Genomic DNA, 20,424 nt, shown 5'->3' on the forward strand with positions numbered 1-20,424 from the left:
TCCAGGAATGCATTAAACTTAAGGTGAAAATAATTTTGCCTCAGCCTTCAATATGAATGTTTCATTAATGATCTGAGAGCTATTGTGGCTATTTCCTTCCTAAGATGCCAGTGGCTTTTATAGCAGACTCGGATTTCGACGCTGCTGAGAGAACCTCAGCCCACTGGAGAAGTCCTGTGATGTCTCATGAGAAAAAGCTCATCTGTGTGTTCCCTTCCCCTGTCTCTTCCTCTCTTTTCTCTGCACATTTTCACACAGCTCAGCAATGAACATCTCTCTTGGTGTTTCATTTTTATGGAAGTCTGAAATAATCACTCCAAAGGTGAATGCTTGCCCAGTTTACTGTCAGACTCACCACTGCTTTTATTCCAACGTCCCTGGATTGCAACTCAGCACAAGGCTCCTCCAGGGGAGGGCTGCGCTTCCAGCTAATCTATAATTTACAAAACACAGTCAGCTGTGTCTTAGAAAAAGTATGTGGAAACACTTTGCATGGGGCCTGTCCCCTGAAAATGTTAGATATGGAGCATTACAACTCAACTGCAGTTGGCACCTTTATTTATTAGTTCACTTGGTTTATAGTTTAATATCAGGTCGCTTTTTGCTGTGCACAGCACTTGTTCAACAAGGGAAAAGATCGCATCTTTTCTCCCTGGAGGTGGGTTTCTCTGCCAGGTGAAGATGAAATGAAATGGTGGTGATTTTTAGACAGCAGGAATCAACATCACTGAAAATGTGGTCATTTTAGTTTTTCTCACTTAATAAATCCCCAAAGGAAAACATTTGCCCCCATGATTTCTGTTGTGCGGGGAACCCTGCTCGCATCCATTTGTCGTGCGAGGCGGCCTGTGGGGTCTCTTCTCCTGCTCCCCACATAAGAACGCAGGATGTGGCTAGGCCAAAAAGGAACACCCACGGAGCCATAGATAAGGGAGTCATACCACTATTGTCTCACTGGAGGCTAGAGCCACACGACTTGCAACCTGCTGTCCACTTCTCTGCCTGCCAATCCACCAACTGACTGACCAACCAGCCCAGCCTCGACAGTTATATCAGTGGCTAATTGGCTCAATGGTTACAGCTGACGGCCAACTAGCCACAGCTGATGGCTATCTACTACCCGAGCCAGCACTTTTCCACGTGAGGTCAAGAACCTGGAACCTGCTCTCTGGGGCTCTGTCCCCACAATTTCCCTCTTCCTTCCATTGATATCACCTGAAGGTATGCATTTACGGAACATCTCTTCCGGATAGCATTTTGTATTATCTGTTCTATCATAAGGAATAGTCATTAAGTAACTCTTGGTGCATGGTGCATGTTGTAGCTCTGTGTATAACTTAGGCACACCATGAAAAGAATTGCATGTGCTTGGTCTATTTCCTCTGTGAGCCTTTAATTTAAGATGTACAAGAATATAGGAAATGCAGTCAGCTTGATACCTATGGCCAAATGAAGACTTCCATGCCCCGTAAACAAGGGTAATATGAACCTGATGTTGAGCCACTGCGAGTTGTGATGGGAGTCATGCGTAATAAGTGACTATTTGAATGGTGTGTTAGGGCGGAGGAGTGCGTCAAGAAAGATAACCAACACTGTCCGCTGTGTTTCTAGCCAGGTCTCTGGGCTGGAAAATACATGAGCAGGGTTTTGTTTTTTTGGAACAATATGGGTGCCTGCTTTATTTCTCTACGTACACCTCCATCCCTATACCTCTCTCTGTTAAGGTAATGGTAAGTACCTCAAGGCTATTTGGAACAACAGGCTTGGTGGAAGCCCCACTCTTAAACCAATCTCAGCTGCAGGCCCCGTCACTCTGTTTAGTTGGGAAGTTTTAATGGGCCTTTGTGGCTCGAAGGCTTTTAAAGTCTTATTTCACATTGTCCTCTAGAAGCAGTTTCAAACCTGTGTGATTCCAAATTTCTGATACTTTTATTCTATTTCTTTTTGTCTGCAAAACAGCTCATTCTTTCTTGAAATACCTTGCCAAACACAGCAAGGGAAGATGAACATATGCTAGCATTCTGGCACTTTCCTGAGATGTACAGGCTCAATAAGCACTTGGTCCGCCTTTCACGCTAACAAGGGTGACAGTTTTACCAAATGTTTCCCTACAGCAGAGCAGAGATTTCCAGCTTGCTAAATCTGGTTCCTCACTGCCTACCACAAAACTGCTAAGCTACTGTCAGATATTTTTTTTTTTTTTATGGCAGCATCTACTTCAAGGACTTGATTTCTGTATTTTGGAGGATAATGCTAGCTTCTGCAACAAACAAATTACCACATTTTAATGGCATAACAAAATGAAAGTTATTTTTCTTCATATAAATTCCAGTGCTGGTATTCCTGGGTCATGGAAGGCTGGTTTTCCTCCACATTGTGATGTGGGAATCCAGGTTCCTTCTTGTGACTCCTCTATGTCCTATGGCCTCCAAGTATTCAGCCTCTAGCCAGCAGAGGAGGGAAGAATCAGAGGTGTTGTGGACCAGCCTTGGAGGTGGTGTAATATTACTTATGCTGGGGTCTCATTTCACTAGAACTCAGTAAATGGCTGCACTGAAGTGTGAAGAGACAGGTAAATGTGGTCTCTTTCTGGGAAGCCATTTCTCAGTGAGAACAGTGCATTACAGAAGGTCAAGTCACAAAGTTTTGGCGGCAGAAAGCTACTTATGCCACATATGGAAAAAAAATTTCAGAGGAAATTATTGAGATCATTGTAGAAGAAAAAGAAAGAGTAATACTTATGTGTCTATTATATAATATATACATAGTATTATATGCATGTGCATGTAATAGTATATACATAAAGTATTATATATACTTATATTAGCATTCTGTTGATATTATATATAAAATATTATATTATAATGTCATGTATAACATTTTCACTTATACCATTTTGTAGGGACAGAGTCCCAGAGAGCAGTTTCCAGGCTCTTAGGCTCACATGGAAAGGTGCTGGCTCGGGTAGTAGATGGCCGTCAGCTGTGACCAGTTAGCCAATTGGCCACTGCTATAACTGCTGCGACTGCATTGGTTGGTCAGTCGGTAGGTTGGCAGGCAGAGAAGCGGACAGCAGGTTGCAGATCATGTGGATCCTGCCTTCAGTGAGACTGTAGTGCCGCCAGTGAGATGATAGTAGTATGACTCCCCTACCTATGGCTCCGTGGGTGTCCCTTTTTGGCCTCACCATGTCCTGCGTTCTTATGGGGGGAGCGGGAGCAGAGACCCGCAGGCCGCCCTGCATGACAAAGGGCACAACTAGCAGGGTCTCCCTCATGACACATCTAGATGTAGGTGGCCTCTCTTGGCAGGCTTGAGTTACACAGCTTGGTTTGGGAATAGGTGATGTCAAGTTGAAATACTAGGTTCCGTGAAGAAAACACATACACACCTTAACACATACATACACACATACATACATACATGCATACATACATACATACATACATACACACATACATACAAAATAAATGAAGATCATTTTTGTGAACAATATAGATGTGATTCATCTTTAGAGTAGAAAGGATCTTATGTTTAACTTGAAATATATAAACCATGAATTTCCATACTTGGTTTTTCATGAGCAGATTCTTTCCTATATGCAATCCTGGTGTTAGTCTCCACTGAAGCGTGCAGTATCAAATTCTTCTTTTACGCTTACCATTCTTAGGAGGAATTTGAAGAAAATGCTTGCTCTGAACAGTGTGCTCTCATATTCTGTGTTCTTGCTTCAAATTGTGGCATCAAAAAACCAAAAACTTCAATTTTATTTTTGCAAAAATGGCTTCCAAAAGTATTGTTAGTAATGCTGCTAGTACAGTCTAATTTCCTGGCAAACTGACATGCTCAGATATTGCAGGCATTACCAAGCTCTTGCTTGTTTTAGAAAATTTTACATTGTATTAATGTAATGACAAAGTTTATCTACAGTCCCTGACTATGAATGCTGCAGCATGCAGTTTCACCATAGTTTTTACATTAATCATAAAGGGAATTGATAATTGGCGATGGGAGTAAATTTTTACCTATGAGCAAAAATGTTTGACTGAATTATGCTTGCATGGTGAGAAATGAATATATTGAATTATGATACATAGATCATTGGTGGATTTCAGGGGAGAAAGAAACTAGCCCAAGGGAATAAGCCATGAGTGAGCAATTGTTAAAAAATTTAAAAATTGATAATACTGTCATTACATCACCTGTCACGGCTTAGAAGTTTAATCTATTCAACACAGGAGATGAAAAGGTAAACTTGGTATATTCAGTAACATTAAGCACCTGTCATTCAAATCCCAGAATCCAGATGGATTTATAGAAAAGCAACAGACACCTTCTACAAAGAGCCAAACCTTCAATGTTAGCTGGTGACTGGCTTTCTAGAAGGTTAAGTTAAGCTCATATAAGTGGATCTGTGCATACTTATGCTTCACACAAAGATGAGCTGCCAGTCTTACTTCACAAGCCATCAACTATATTCTTTTAAACTTGAAGTTTAAGATTTTATTCAGAGTCGATAAAATTGAGCAAGATATTTAAGAGTGAGTGATCAGACTTAATTCCACAGTGAAGTCTCTTTTCACACACTTAACTTTTCAAAGGTTGAGAGATTTTTGTTTGTTTGTTTGCAATGACTTGGAATAGAAGGCAATTATAAGGCAGAAGAAAGATCATTTTACTAGGAATCAGGATGCTGCTTTTACCACAAATTACAAGGTCCTCATTTTATATGCATTTACAAAATGAAGAATTTAAGCACATAACTTTTAAAATCCAGCTCTAGCATATCATGATGGTAAAATTCATATCTATCTATCTATATTATCTTTTTTTTAATCTATAATATCTTGACTATACATAGATATCGATATAGATGTATAGATAATTTTGTCTTCCTCCTAAATATTCTCATTTCTGGCTCCATTTCTCATTTTGAGAAATGGCTCCATTTCTCATTTTTCCAAACTTGTCAGAAGCACTTGAAGTTTTCCAGTTAACTATCATAGTAGGGAGAATTCAGAGATGTCCCCCACCCAGCCCAGATTTTTACCTTATGGTGTATGCATATGTAATTATTCATCTTTGAGTGAAGGCAGGACCTGCGAATGTGATGAGACAGTCTCTCATTCCTCCCTTGGTTAGGTTATGGCAAATGCGTTTACATCACATTCTGTTTCTCTCACAGCCTACTGGGGCAGGATAGGAGGTCAGGCAGATCTATTCCAGTTGGCCTGGAAGAAAGCAAACAGCACTGTTGTGACTGGCCTATGAGATCTATATGCCAAAGATTCACACTCAGCCTCTAGGATCTGCGAGTGCACCCAGGTGACAACCAGTAAGAACATGGGTGGCTCCCCCATACAGTACAGGACACGCATTCCACCACAGCCAGTGAGCTAGGATGAGAACTGAGAGCCTCAGATGTGACCCCAGTGTGGCCCACCTCATGGCTTCAGTCTCGGCAGAATCTGAGCAGAAGACTCATGGACATCTGACCCATGAAAACCAGGAGATAAAAAGTTTTTTGATGTTTTAAACTGCTAAGTCTGTGGTAATTTGTTATGTAGCACTCGACAACTAATACAATTATATGGAAAATTTCAAATGAACGTACAGGTCATCCTTTTATTTAATTTTATATTCATGTATTCTTACAAGAGGTATTTATTAAGTAGCTGCGATATGACAGATGGTGACAGTGACATGACACAGGCCCTGCCCTTAAAGTGTTATAGACAAGTAAAGAAAACAGGTAGACACTAAATAAAATCTGCTAAGGATGGATCACATGTCCTCTTAGAGTAGCTCATAACTGACACAGCCAGGGCACAGAGAGGAAGGAAATAAGTCTATCTGTGGGGTAAGGTAGACACAAGGGAAGATTCTGTTATAAAATGCAACTTAAATGTTAAAGAGGAGTTGTTCCTCAGGTGGAAAAGGGAGAGAAGAATGTTCTGAACAGAGAAGCTATCCAACTAATCCCACCTCGATGGTTTTCTAGACACTCTATGGAAGTAAGAAGGGGAAAAGAGCAGGGCTGCAGTAGAGGAGATGGGAAGCAATATGAGTTTAGAGATAAATCTGAAGAGCAGTATAGAGACGTGCTATTCAAAGTGTGGTTCAGGGGGTAGCAGCAGGGGCATCACCGGGGAATTTGTTAGAAATGCAGAATCTCAGGCTCCACCTACATCTACTGAATCAGAATCTATGCTTTAATCATGTCTTCAGCTGATTCATAAGCATTCGTACGTTTTAGAGAGTCTTGATGCTGGTGAATCTGAACACTAGCCTTTAGATAAAGGGAAGGTATTGATGTTTTAAGGTGGGATATAACACAATCATATCTTTTACAAAAACAAAACAAAACAAAAACCTTGGAAGGGTTGATTAGAAGAGTATGAGACAGAAAGCAGAGCATTATTTTAATAATTTTAATAGTCCAGACAAGAGAACAAAGCAGGAACAGTGGACACAGAAAAGACTGGGTAAATAAGATAGATTAAGAAAGCAGGATATTTAGAATTTTGAACAGACTAAATAAGCTACCTACAGGGCATTGAATTATTTAAAATGAACCTCGGGTGTCTGGCTAATATGACTATTTGGATGAGTGATCATTATAAATGCAGGGAAATATAGTTGAAATAATGAATTTCATTTTGGACATACTAAGTTTGAGATTCCTATGAGACTGAGGTGAGGATATTTAGTAGGGAGTGGATAATAGGTCCTAGGTCACTAGGAAAGTCTGGGTCATTAATTTGGATGTCAGGATGTATCTGAAGTTATGAGAGTGAGTGAGCGCTTCCAAGTTGAAAGTTTCAATTAAATCTTCTAGCATTTTTAAGACTTCTAGACTGAAGATTTCCACTGGTACTTGATTTTTTTCTCTTCCACCTTATTAAAAGAATACTTATGAAAACACATACATATATCCAATATTAAACAGTTTAAAATGGTCTAAACACATCAAGCAGCCCTTTAGTTCTGATGTGAGAGGATTCTGACTGCTTCTAAGTGGGAAGTGATGCTGGCATGGAGGAAAATCCATGTATCTATTAAGCTTTATACACCTTCTCATTCATGAAAAAGTACAAAAACTGGAGTAATCACCGTAATCATACCTACATATACATATAGACATACAGACATCTGATATTATATATATATCAGAAAGCAGAAGACAATTTTAAAAGAGTATCTTATATGCACATTCCTTAAAGGCTAAAAAATAAAATAAAATAAATCATGAGCTCTGTGGAAAAAAAAGTGATTAAAGTAGAAGATGGTGAAACAGCAGACTGAGTAAAAGAGAGTTCCATTAGATCAAGAAATATTTAAGGAAACTAAAATTCAAGAGAAGGAGTATATGACAACAATAGCAACCTAAAAACCTAATCAGTGATGCAGAGAACACATTTGAGATTTTTTTCAAAAGTGAAAGATGAAAAACAAAGAAATGAAAGCATTAAAGCAGAAAGAATAACAATTCTTACCTAAGGAAAATAAGAGCATGCTATACCAATTGAAAACAGCATACATACTGTATTGTATGTAATCATTTCCTAAGCTGCATAAACATTTCAATTTACAGAAATAAAACATTTAGTAAAAACCAGGTGAAAAAAATAAAAAAAGGAACATAGGGGTATGAACTCAATTTAAATGTTATTTATTTATAATTATGCTAGTACCGTATTGTTTGGAGTATTATCACTTTGCAATATAGTCTGAAATCAGGAAGCGTGATGCCTGTGGCTTTCTTCTTCTTTCTCAGGTTTGCTTTAGTTATTTGGGGTCTTTTGTCATTCTATAGAAATTTTGGGATTTTTTTGTCCCTATTTCTGTGAACAATGTAATTTTGACAGGGATCACATTAAATCTATTGATGGCTTTGGGTAGTATGGACATTTTAGCAATATTAATGCTTTAGATCCATGAATATAAATATCTTCACTTATTTTTTTTTCTTCTTTAATTTTTTCTATCGATCTCTTATAGTTTTCTCTGTATAGGTATTTCACTTCCTTGCTTATATTTATGTATAAGTATTTTATTGTTTTTGATCCTATTGTGAGATCTTAACTAAGCTTTTTCCTTTTTTTTTCTTTCCAGATACTTTATTATTGTTGTATAGAAATAATTTTGTATCCTGAAACTTTTCTGAATCTGTTTATTGAGTCTAACAATTTTTGATAGAGTCTAAACTTTTCTATATAGAAAATTATACTTTGTTCTGGTTTGGATGCTTTTTATTGCATACTCTTCCCTAATTGCTTTGGCTAAGACTTCTTCTTTGTTGAATAAGAGCTAGGGATGGGGTGAGTTGTGAGAGGTGGCCCAGAGTAATGGCAGCGACCACCACCACAGCCACTCCTGCTTCCAGAGCTCCCTCCCCTTTGCCGGAACTAGTTGGGCTGCGAATCTGTGTCTGCGGTCCACAGTTCTCAGAACAGCAAATATTCTGTTTTTTGATCTGACACTAAGGCTTCCGTTCTCTGCTCCGCAGTTAGGACTTAAACCACCTTTTTCGGTCTTCTCTCAGTCTTTTCTCCAATGTCTCTGCCATAAGCATTGCGTTCAGCCCTGTTATATGCTGCCCCCTCAGCCCTGTGGGCCATAAGCAGAGCCCTAGCAGTCTGAGTTCTTCCCTCTCCCACAGCTGTGGTGGTTCTGGGATGCAGCGAGCTCAGAGCACTGAGCTAGGTATGCTTCCTGTGCCCGTGTGTGTCCGTCTCTGCAATTCTCCCTTTTCTCCTCCCCCGCTCGTGCGATTTGCCCACCTGTAGATGAATTCAGTAGTGGGCCTCTTTGTCTTGTCTGTCTGCTGTGCAGGGAGTCCTTTGTGGAGTTATTGTTGTTCAATTAGTTGTAAATTACAGGGGAGCTTTACAGAGGCTCACCTCATGCCGCCATTTTATGACGTCACTGATCTCATGATTTTTGTCTTCCATTCTATTTATGAGGTGTATCACATTTATTGATTTACATATTTGAATCATTGTTGTATTAGGGACAAATCCCATTTGATCATGGTATATGATCACTTTAGTGTGCTGTTGCATTTGTTTTGTTAATATTTGGTTGAGAATATTTGCTTCTGTACTCATCAGGGGTATTGGTATACAGTTTTCTTTTCTTATAGTATTCTTATCTGGCTTTAGTATTAGGGTAACGCTGGCTTTGTAAAATGAGTTTGGAGGTGTTCGTTCTTCTTTACTTTTTTGCAAGACTTTGAGAAGAATTGGTATTAATTATTATTATTATTTTTAATTTACATTGACATTCAATATTATATTAGTTTTGCGTGTAGAGCAAACTGGTTTGACATTTTACATCTCCATGACTATTTTGTAACTGCCAACTTGTACTTCTTAATCCCTTTACCTATCAGTTGGTTCTTTGTATCTATGAATTTGTTTCTGTTTTGTTTGTTTGCTTGCTTTAGATTCCACATATAAGTGAAATCATGTGGCATTTGTTTTTCTCTGTCTGATTTATTTCACTTAGCACAATACCCTCTAGGTCCATCCACATTGTCACAAATGGTAAGATTTCATTGTTTTTTGTTTTTTTTTGTGGCTGAGTAATATTCCATTTTATATATGTACTACTTCCTTATCCATTCATCTTTTGATTGGAGCACTTAACCGTTTACATTTAAAGTAATTATTGGTAACTATGTAGTTATTACCATTTTTTGTTTTCTGATTATTTTTGTAGTTTTCTGTTCATTTTTTATTCTCTTGCTCTCTTCTGTTATATGTTGATTAGTTTCTGTAGTGTGTTTGAATTCATTTCTCTTTATTTCTTGTAGATTTTGATTTGTGGTTATCAAATGCTTCATATATACCTAATTATGTTTATAACAGTCAATTTTAAGTTGACGTTTGCTTAAGTTAAAGTATTTTAAAAGCACTCCCATTTTTACTTACCTCCTGTGTGTGTGTGTGTGTGTGTGTGTGTGTGTGTATCCCTTAATTTACTGTTGTAAGTACACATGATCTTCCTACTTTGCCTATTAACCTTTGTGCTAGCTTTGGTGTTGGTTGATCCACTGCTTTTATTATATGTTTCCCTTTGTTAGTGAGAAAATTTTCTTTGTGATTTATTTTATTCACTTTTTTTTGCTATTATTCTTCTTAAAGATATCCCTTTAACATTTCTTGTAATAGTGATGAACTCCTTCAGCTTTTTCTTGTCTGGGAAGCTCATTATCTATGCTTTGATTCTAAATTATAGCTTTACTGGGTAGAGTAATATTGGTTGTAGGCCCTTACTTTTCATCACTTTGAATATATAACGTACCAGTCTCTTTTGAAAAGTTTCTATTGATAAATCATCTTACAGCCATATGGGAGTGCCATTGCAGGTAAATGACTGCTTTTCTCTTGCTGCTTTTAAGATTCTCTCTTTGTTTTTAACATTTGGCATTTTAATTATGATGCTTCTTGGTTTGGGCCTCTTTGGGTTCGTCTTGTCGTATTCTCTGTGCTTCCTGGGCTTGTCTGTCTATTTCCTTTGACAGGTTAGGGAATTTTCCTGTTATTATTTCTTCAAATATGTTTTCAATGCAATACTTTCTCTTCTCTTTCTGGTATCCCTATGATGCAAATGTCCCAGAGGTCCCTTAAACTGTCCTCATGTATTTTTATTATTCTTTTCTTTTTCTTTCTGCTGTTCTGATTGGGTGTTTTTCACTACCTTGTCATCCAAATCACTGACTTGATCCTCTATTTCATCTGATCTGCTGTTGATTCCACCTAATGTATGCTTCTTTCCAGTTATTGTATTCTTCATTTCTGACTGTCTTTTTTTTTGTTTTCTATCTCCTATTTATCTTCCCTTTTTCCTTGTTGAAGTTCTCACTAAGATCATCTATTCTTATTTTATATTCATTGAAAATTCTTACAACTAGTGTTTTGAACTCTGTGTCTGTTGATTTCTTGCCTCCATTTTTGTTTAGTTCTTTTTTTTTGGGGGGTGGGTGGGAGAGGAGTTGTCCTTTGCTTTCATTTGGGACATATTTCTTTGTCTCCTCATTTTGGCTTACTCTTTTGTGCTTTTTTCGATGTAGCCAGTAGATCTTCTACATCTTCCAGTCTTAACAGAGTGGCCTTATGTGGTAGGGTGAGCCAGGTTCTCCAGGGTTGTCCCTTGTGTGAGTTATGTGTGACCTCCTGTTGAGGTTGAGCTTTGATTGCTGTTGGCTTGTTAGTGGGTGGGACTGGTCTTCAGGATGACTGGCATTAAGGACCGGCTGTGACTACAATAGATAAGCTGTAGTGTGGAGACTGAACCCATTGAGGGGGATTTGCTTCAATTAGGCTCTGGTGTCTGCTGACTCCATTCTTTCAGTGTGTCATTTGTGGCACTTATTGGGCATTGCAATGGTCTGAAGTTAGCCACTGGGTGTGTTGGTGCTGGGTTCTCTTGGTTGGGGCTTCAGTACAGGCTCATGTCAGCTGCTGCTTGTGCCTAGCCCAAGGCCACATGGTAGGAACTCCAAAGGGGTCTGTGATTGGTAGCTGCCTATGCTGGGCTTGGAGTTTCCTGGGAGAGACTTTCCTGTGAACCGAGGCCAGCTGCCACTAGTGCCAGGCTCAGGGCTGCCTAGCGAGAGGTATGGGACACACTGAGGCAAGCTGCTGCTTTTTTGGAGATTGTGGACCTTTGAGAGAATTTAGGGAATTCCACAGCATATGCTGAGAATATCCACTTGTGATTAACAGTTGCTGAAAGAGGTTGGGGCTGGGTGCGTGAATTGGGTGGGCAGAGTCTCAGAATCACCAGAGTGGGGCAAGAGTGAGTTAGCTAGGTTGATGGAGACAGATTTGGCACCTACCTGCAATTGTAGGCTGTGTGGTGGAAGGGCTTAGCAAAGAAACAATGGCACCTGCCAGCACTTTAGTCCTTGAAAGAGCTGCCTCTACAGCCCTTGCCCCAAAGCCAGACAAGTCAGTTCCTTCCCAGATGTCCCTGCCATTTTTTGAGCTGCTGTCTTTTTTCTGGAGCTTAGGAAGAGTATTTGTGGGCCACTGAGTCTATGCTCAGGCACTTTAAGCAGATGCCTGGATCTTCAATAGCACTCCATTTCACCTGGACTGATTCTTAATGATTTTTACAGCCAGTTGTGGGAACTCCTCTTCCCAATACTTCTACTCCAGGCTGGGGACCCCAGTGTGGGTCTGGATCCCCCTACTCCTCAGTAGGGAACTCATAGCTGAGCTTTTTAACTTCTACATGTGGATGTGGGACCAGCCATTCTCATGCATCTGCCCCTCCTACGAGTCCCCATGTGGCTTCATCTTTACATCCTTAGTTGTAGGAGCTCTGCTCAGCTACTGTTCAGGTGTTTCCAAAGGTGGCCGTTCTAAAATTTAGTTGTAATTTTGATGCACTTGTGGGAGTAGGGGAGCACAGCATTTACCTACTCTGTCATCCTTGACTGGAAGTCTCATTTCTATTAATTTTTAAGTGTTTGTTGGAATTCACCTGTGAAGCCATCTCATCCTGAGCTTTTCTTTTTTGGGAGTTTTTTGATTACAGATTCAATCTGCTTACTCGTTATTGTTCTGTCCAGATTTTTATTTCTTCATGATTTACACTTAGTGGATTGTATGTTTCTAGGAATTTATCAAGTTTGTCCAATTTGTTGGCATTGTTTGTAGCAGTCTCTTATATCCTTTGTGTTTCTGTGCTGTCAATCTCTCTCTCATTTCTGATTTTATTTGAGTCCTCTCTTTTTTTCTTGGCAATTCAAGCTAAAGGATTGTCAATGTTTTACTTATAATAGACAAAACCTATTTTGTTTGATGTAAGTATAGCTACCTCTGCTCTTTTTTGTTATTCATTTTTTTGGAATATTTTCCCATTCCTTCACCTTAAGCCTGTGTATTAGCAAGGTTAATACAGGATCAATGTACAAAATGTACAATGTACAAAAATCAAGTTTATTTCTGGATACTAGCAGTGAATTGAAAATTTCTCTTTTTAAAAAATCCCATTTACAGTAGTATTCATCCCTAAAAAATGAGTATTTAGATGTGAATTTTTAAAAATATGTAGAAGACTTCTTTACTGGAAACTACAAAATATTGTTGAGGGAAACTAAAGAAAATCTGAATAAAAAGAGAAAAGAAGACATACCATATCAATGGATTGAATGACAATGACTTTAGCTGTCAATACTTCCCAAATTGTATATAGGCTCAATAAAATTCCAATAAAAATCTCAGCATGATTTTTTTATGGAAATTTTCAATCTAACTTAGAATAGCCATCCCCATGTTCAATTGATTTTCAACAAAGATGCCATGAAAATTAAATAGGGGAAAAGATGGCCTTTTCAATGTATAGTAGTAAAAAACTTGGTATTAATGTGAAATAAAACTGTACCTCCATCCTTTTCTTGTATCATGCACTAAGCAACTCAAAATACACAGTAGATCTAAATGTAAGAGCAAAAACTATAAAGTTCAAGAAAAAAATAGTAAATTTTGTGACCTTAGATATGACATAAAAAGTACAAACCAAAAGAGAAAAACTAAAAAACTGAACTATCAACATTGAATTTTCTTACTCTTTGAAAATGTAAGAAAATGCCTCTTTTTTTAAAGGTAAGCCACAAAATGGAAGAAAATATTTTAAAAACATGTATCTAATGAGTAACTTTTGTCTATAATCTATAAACCAATCTTATAACTCAATAGTAAGAGATAAAATATCATTTTTTAAAAAATGGGTGAGTATTTAAACAAATCATTCACAAAAGGAGATTTATGAAATCATAAGCAAAGATGTTCAAGCAAGTCATCAATCAATTGCAAATTAAAGCCATAATGACTACTGCATCCCACTTTCTAAAATGGATAAAATTATAAAAACTGAAAAAGAAAGTTTTAATGTAGATATGGGTAAGTTGAACTCTAACATATTGCTGGTAGGTATGCAAAATTGTGCAGTCATTTTGGAAAACAATTTGGTAGTTTCTTATAAAATTAAACATACACTTACTATGTAATCTGTCAATCCCTAGGCACATGCCTAAGATAAATAAAAATGTGTCCACACAAGGACTGGCACACAAGTGTTCATAGCAGCTTCATTCATAATAGTCAAAAACTGGAAAAACTGGTAATAATCCAAATGTCTATCAAAAAGCGACTGGATAAAAAATTGTATTATAGCCATAAATTGAAATTCTATTGAGTAATAATAAAGTAAATGTTGATACACAAAACGGAATGAATGAATTAAAAAAAAAACATTGCATTGAGCCAATGAAGCTAGACACAAAGTAAGCATACTACTAGATTCCAATCATAAGAAGTTCTAGAATGGGAAAAACCAAACTATAGTGAGAGAAAAGCAGAGCTGAGTTACCTGGCGTCAGGGTCCGGAGACGCATAGAGGGAGGGTTGGTTAAATAAACTGGAAAGAGACAAGAACTAATTTGGGGAGGTTTTTGAAATATTCTGTTGCTTTATTGTGGTGTTAGTTATATGGGTGTCCTAACTGTCAAAACTCGGACTATATACTTTAAACGGTTACATTTAATCAATGGGTGCAAAATATACTTTAATAAAACTAATAAGAGTAATTTTACAGTGATTTTAAATTTCTTTTTTTTTTGTTTTTGGCTTTCCTATATTTTCCAAATTCTCTCTAAATTTATGTATTAACATTTCCATAAAAATAAACTAAGAGATTATTTTTATCCACTTGAATTGCTCTTGCAGATCTTATATAAGTCCTGTTTGCAAGCAACTTAGTCAACTCTACCTAATATAGTCAGGACTTACAGAAACTACAGTCCTTTAAATCTTCTTAGTGTATGCATACATTTGTAGGTTTTCTTTTACCAAAGATATACAGTATTCATCATTAAAAACAAAAACAAAAGACAGCAGGAGATGATCAACCTTTGCTTTGGAATCCTGGAGCTGACCTGTACAGTCCTCTCATCTTGTTACTAAGAGCATAGGCAGTGGCAGGTGGGGATAGGCAAGCTGACCATGCACAGAATTAGAGCATCTGAACTATCATGAGGTCAAAGCACTATCAGAAACAAAAATCAAGATTATATGAATTTTAACCAGTGAAACATAGTGTGAAAAGAGACAGAGATAAAAACACAGATCCAAAATAGTCTCAAAAATGAGCAGAGTTGATTCTTCCAAATACCCAGAAAAGCTAATTTTACAATTGAGCCTTTGGCAGCTAAGGCTAACAAAGAAAGTATGTAGCATTACTTAATTATCCTTTCCCACTGAAAGAAAGCCTACTGATTTTCTGATAGAAAATGTGTTCCTGAAGCAAAACTCGAGACAGAATTTATTATAGACACGATGAACTTTTGGTAATGGGGTAATTGTGTCTTCAAGAGAATTTTTTAAAAGTCAGAAACCCTGCCCGAAGACACGGTCCTTGTGTCCAAGAAGGCAGAGGTGACACAAAGATGGAGACCAGATAAAGATGGTCAATTGGGAACACAAGGTTAAGGCACTGTTTTCTAATAATGTAACTTAATACAGTGGTAATAGCATTAGGCAAGAATAAAAGAAAAAAAATAGTTGATATGCCTTTTAAACAATATTCCTCAAATCTCAGATATATTAGAAGAGTCTCTGGCTGATGCTGGGGCTGAGACAATTTATGATTGAATCCTCTAACAAGTACCTGGAGCGCAGGCATTCTATGTTGCTGTGATGGCCATATGCTTTCAATACCAGATGGGAAGGAAGATGTCATTCTGTTATGAAAGTTGAGGAGCCAGACAGAAGGCTATTTCACTTTAGAACAGGTGGGGACAGCAGGGTTTCTTTCAGGTAGAGCCAGCATTTTCTTCAGGGAAGAGCTTTCTGTCTTCTAAAGTACTTAAGCGCATGTTTGGTGAAAGACCTCAAAATTTTGCACAACCCGGAAAAAAGGGCTTTAGCTTAAAAATTTTTTAAGACAAGCCTTACAACTGATCAGCTCGTCCATCAAATAAGCTTCAGTGTCATCTCTGTGGAAAAACTTTTAGAGAGACTATATCTTAATGTGTTTGCCAAGATGAGTGTTCCATGGTGATTTGAAATTTTCACCTGTGAATTGGGGTTATGTATGTTCTAACATATGTGTATTTGTGCTCATCAATGCTTTACAAATGTAGTATTTGCAGTTTTGGTAAAAGTGATGCTGAGATACTCAGGTTCTGATTCTTCTTGAGACAAACCATTACTAAAGTCAGAGACTGGAAGAAAGCCCAGTTTAATTCAGCTTTATTAATGTCCCAGATGATTACTGAGCACTCCCCAAGACATTAACGAGATAAAGAAATGGTAATAGGCATTTAAGGTGATTTAAAAAGAAAATAAATAATAGATTCTTAAAGAGCTTGAAATGTACCAAGACATGATTGATCCAATACATTTATCATGTTATTATGAAATATATGATATATTATGAAAGGAGGACTAGAAAATATATTAAGGTACAACTCTAATTGATACCATTAAATAAGAGATTGCACCTGCAGGAGACTTGTTTTCATTATCAACATTGGTTGTTAACAGTAGAATTTAAATATAAGTTTAAAAGTTTTTCATAGAGTACAGTCTGTTGACCATAGACGATTCCTGTCTATTGAGCTAAAGGTCAGTTTAATGAATATTGCAAGTAGACTGACGTTTGTCATGTTTTTTTTTTTTTTTTAATATGATGGAGTTATCTAAATAGAATTATACAAATTTTGAGTTTCTGTAAGTATCTATGCATATGTCATTCTGTGAGAATAATATTACTAACACTTGCTCTTGTCTTTGGCAGGTAAGACCAAATCTCTAATTAACTACCCAACTACACTCATAAGGTAGAAACATTATATTTTGAAGATCCTGAGTTGAAAATACCTCTCAAACAAATGTAATTTCCAGTAATCTCTTGATTCTATTCTAGTTTTACTTAGTTTCCCCACCCCATACTTTATTATAATATAATATTGTTTAACTAATTACTCAATTCTTTATCAATATTTTAATAACATTTGTGTCTATATGTAAGAATGAGATCCATTTATACTATTTTTATTAGGTTTTGGTATTAATGTAACAATGGATTTATAAAATAAATTTGGAAGTTTCTTTTTATCCTATGGCCCCAAATTGCTCAAATATCATTGGGATTTAAACCTCAACTGTGAACCCATATTGTCCTGATTCCTATTTAAAATGGCAGTTGTTTAATTTGATCTGTTCAGGGTTTCCACTTCTGAAGTGAATTTTTGTAAATTTGCATTTTGCTAGGACAGCATTCATTTCATCTATTGAGGTTCATGTAGTATTCTCTTAAAATGCTGTAATCTCTCTGGAATCAGTGTTTATTTTTTTCTCTTCTTCTCTTTTCCCACTCCTAATTGTGTCTATATTTGTTTGTTGTTGTTGTTGTTTTCTTTCCTGTTTCTTCTTATTTAGGGTCACAGAGGGCTTTTCAATTAACTGGCTCTTGGATTTTTTTTTTTAACCTTCTCTTATTTATTTATTTATTTATTTATTTATTTATTTATTTATTTATTTTTGGGGGGTTGTTGGGGAACAGTATGTTTTTCCAGGACCCATCAGCTCCAAAGAAAGTCGTCATTTTTTGTTTTTTATTTTTTCAATCTAGTTGTGGAGGATGCAGCTCACTGGCCCATGTGGGAATTGAATCGGTGACCTGGGTATTACGAGCACTGTGCTCTAATCAACTGAGCCAACCGGCCGCCCCATCTTCTCTTTTCTATTTGTTTGTTTTTAATTAATTATTGATTACATCCATGTTAGTCCCTTCTTCTTAGGTTTGTTTATTTATTTTATTGTTTATGCATTTTCATTTCTCTTCATAGATAATAAAGACAGTTAAGGATACATTATATTCTCCTGGTGTTCCATGGTCTTAATGAGATATTTTCACTTAATTTGTTTATTAGATAACTTGCAATTCTTTTTTCTGACCCAATGGTGATCTTGGATGTATTTCTTATTTTCTCAGTAAAGGTTTCCCATTATGCTTTTATTTATTTATTTTTAAAACAGCTATTTACTTATTTTTGTTTTTATTTCTATTTTTTAAAGATTTTTATTAAAATGTGGTTAACATACATTATATATTAGTTTCACGTGTACACAATAGTTACTCAACATTTATATAAAGAAATGATCACCAAGATAAGTCCAGCAACCATCTGACACTGCACTATGCTATCACAATATTATTGACTATATTCCCTATGCTGTACATTACATCCCCATGACTTATTTGTTTTATACCTGGAAATTTAAAACTTTTATTCCCCTTCACCTTTCCCCCTTTTTAAATTTTACAATTGCAGTTTATATTCAGTATTATTTTATATTAATTTCAGGTGTACAACATAATGGTTAGATATTTATATAATTTAAGAAGTGATCCCCCTGATTACTGTAGTACCCTCCTGGCACTCTAAATAGTTAATATCATTTTATTGACTATATTCCCTATGCTTTACTTTACATCTCTATGACTGTTTTGTAACCACCAATTTGTACTTCTTAATGCTTTCACGTTTTTTCACCCTGTCCTCCAAACCCCCTCCCCTGTATTAGTTCAATAAATCTAGTACCCATCTGACACCATACATAGTTATTACAATATTATTAACTATATTCCTTATGCTATACGCTACAACCCCTGACTACTGTGTAACAACCAATTTGTACTCCTTTGTTTGTTTGTTTCCATTTTCATGAAATATCTTTTCCATCCCTTTACTTTCAGTCTGTGTGTGTCTTTTGATCTGAAGTGAGTCTCTCGTAGGCAGCATATGTACGGGTCTTGTTTTCTTATCCATTCAGCCACACTGTCTTTGATTGGAGCATTTAATCCATTTACATTCAAAGTAATTGTTGATAAATATGTAGTTGTTGACATTTCATTATTCATATTTCAGATTTTTTTGGGTCTTAAAGAAATCCTAACATTCCTCATAACACTGGTTTGGTGGTCATGAACTCTTTTAGCCTTTTCTTTTCTGGATAGCTCTATATGTCCTTTAATTCCAAATAATAGCTTTGCTGGATAGAGTAGTATTGGTTGCAGATCCTTGCTTTTCATCACTTTGAATATTTCCTGCCAGTCTCTTCTGCCTGCAAAGTTTCTGTTGAAAAATCAGCACATAATCTTATGGGAGCTCCCTGTAGTTAACTAACTGCTTGCCTCTTGCTGCTTTTAAAATTCTCTTTGTCTTTAACTGGTGGAATTTAATTATGGTGTGTCTTGTTGTGGGCCTCTTTGGGTTCATCTTATTCGGGGCTCTCTGTGCTTCCTGGGCTTGTAGATCTATTTCCTTCTCCAGGTTAGGGAAGTTTTCAATCATTATTTCTTCAAATAGCTTTTTTTTTTTTCACTTCCTGGAATTTCATTAAAGAAATTAAGAACATGAGAAGAATTGGGGATAAAGTTTTTGCTGCCAGTTTCTACAAATGGAGCCAAGACCAAAGTCAATAGAGAGGAAGGCCAACAGAGAGATGAGCAAAGTCAAGTTCTTGTGACAGGTTTGAGACCTGAATCCAGCCATAGACACAGCTGGTTCATCCCTAGACTTTTGTTACATACGCCATAAATTCACCTTTTTTTTTTTTCCATTAACAATGACTTTATTTTTTTATTTATTTGTATTTATTTTTATTTATTAGTTTCAGGTGTACAAGACAAGGTAATACTTAGACGTTCATCATTTATATCCCTCACACTGTGGACTCCCCTCCCCCTATCACTATCCCTCCAACCTCACACCGAGCCATCACATTATATATATAAAATTATAGTTGGCATTCATTATTGTTTAGCTTCTGATGTACAGTGCCATGATCAGGTATCTACAGTATCCCTGAGGTGTTCTCCCAAATGGGACACGTGTCCATCAGATACCCTACAAAATCTTTACAACATTATTGATTATGTTTCCCAAATTAATTTTCAAAAACAGTGAGGCCATCTTGTGGTTACCGACTGTTTCCTAATCCCTTCACCTTCCCCCTTATCCCCACGCCCACACCCATCTCACAACTCAGTTTTTCCTCTTTGTCCCCCAAACTGTTTCTGATTAGTTCATTCACTTCTTCTCTTCTTTAGATTCCGCATATAAGTGAGATCATATGGTACTTGTCTTTCTCTTTCTGACTTATTTCACTTAACATAATGTTCTCTAGATCCATCCATGTTGTTGCAAATGGTAAGATTTCTTTCTTCTTTGTGGCTGCGTAATACCCCATTGTATAAATGTACCGCAGTTTCTTAATCCAGTCATCTACCAATGGGCATTTTTCTTGTTTCCATGTCTTGGCTATTGTGTATAGTGCTGCAATAAACATAGGAGTGCTTTAATTCCTGTTCTTTCTCTTCTTCTTCTGGCACCCCTATCAT

At 36.8% G+C, this 20,424-nt stretch overlaps 1 protein-coding gene across 4 annotated transcripts in view; it reads left to right on the forward strand.

Annotated features, from left to right (window-relative positions):
* The window catches only part of NTM (neurotrimin), a 973,794-nt gene that overhangs the window by 394,787 nt on the left and 558,583 nt on the right, over positions 1–20,424 (forward strand). The window lies entirely within an intron of this gene.

This window comes from Rhinolophus hipposideros (assembly GCF_964194185.1).
Source record: "Rhinolophus hipposideros genome assembly, chromosome: 24".
NCBI lineage: Eukaryota > Metazoa > Chordata > Mammalia > Chiroptera > Rhinolophidae > Rhinolophus > Rhinolophus hipposideros.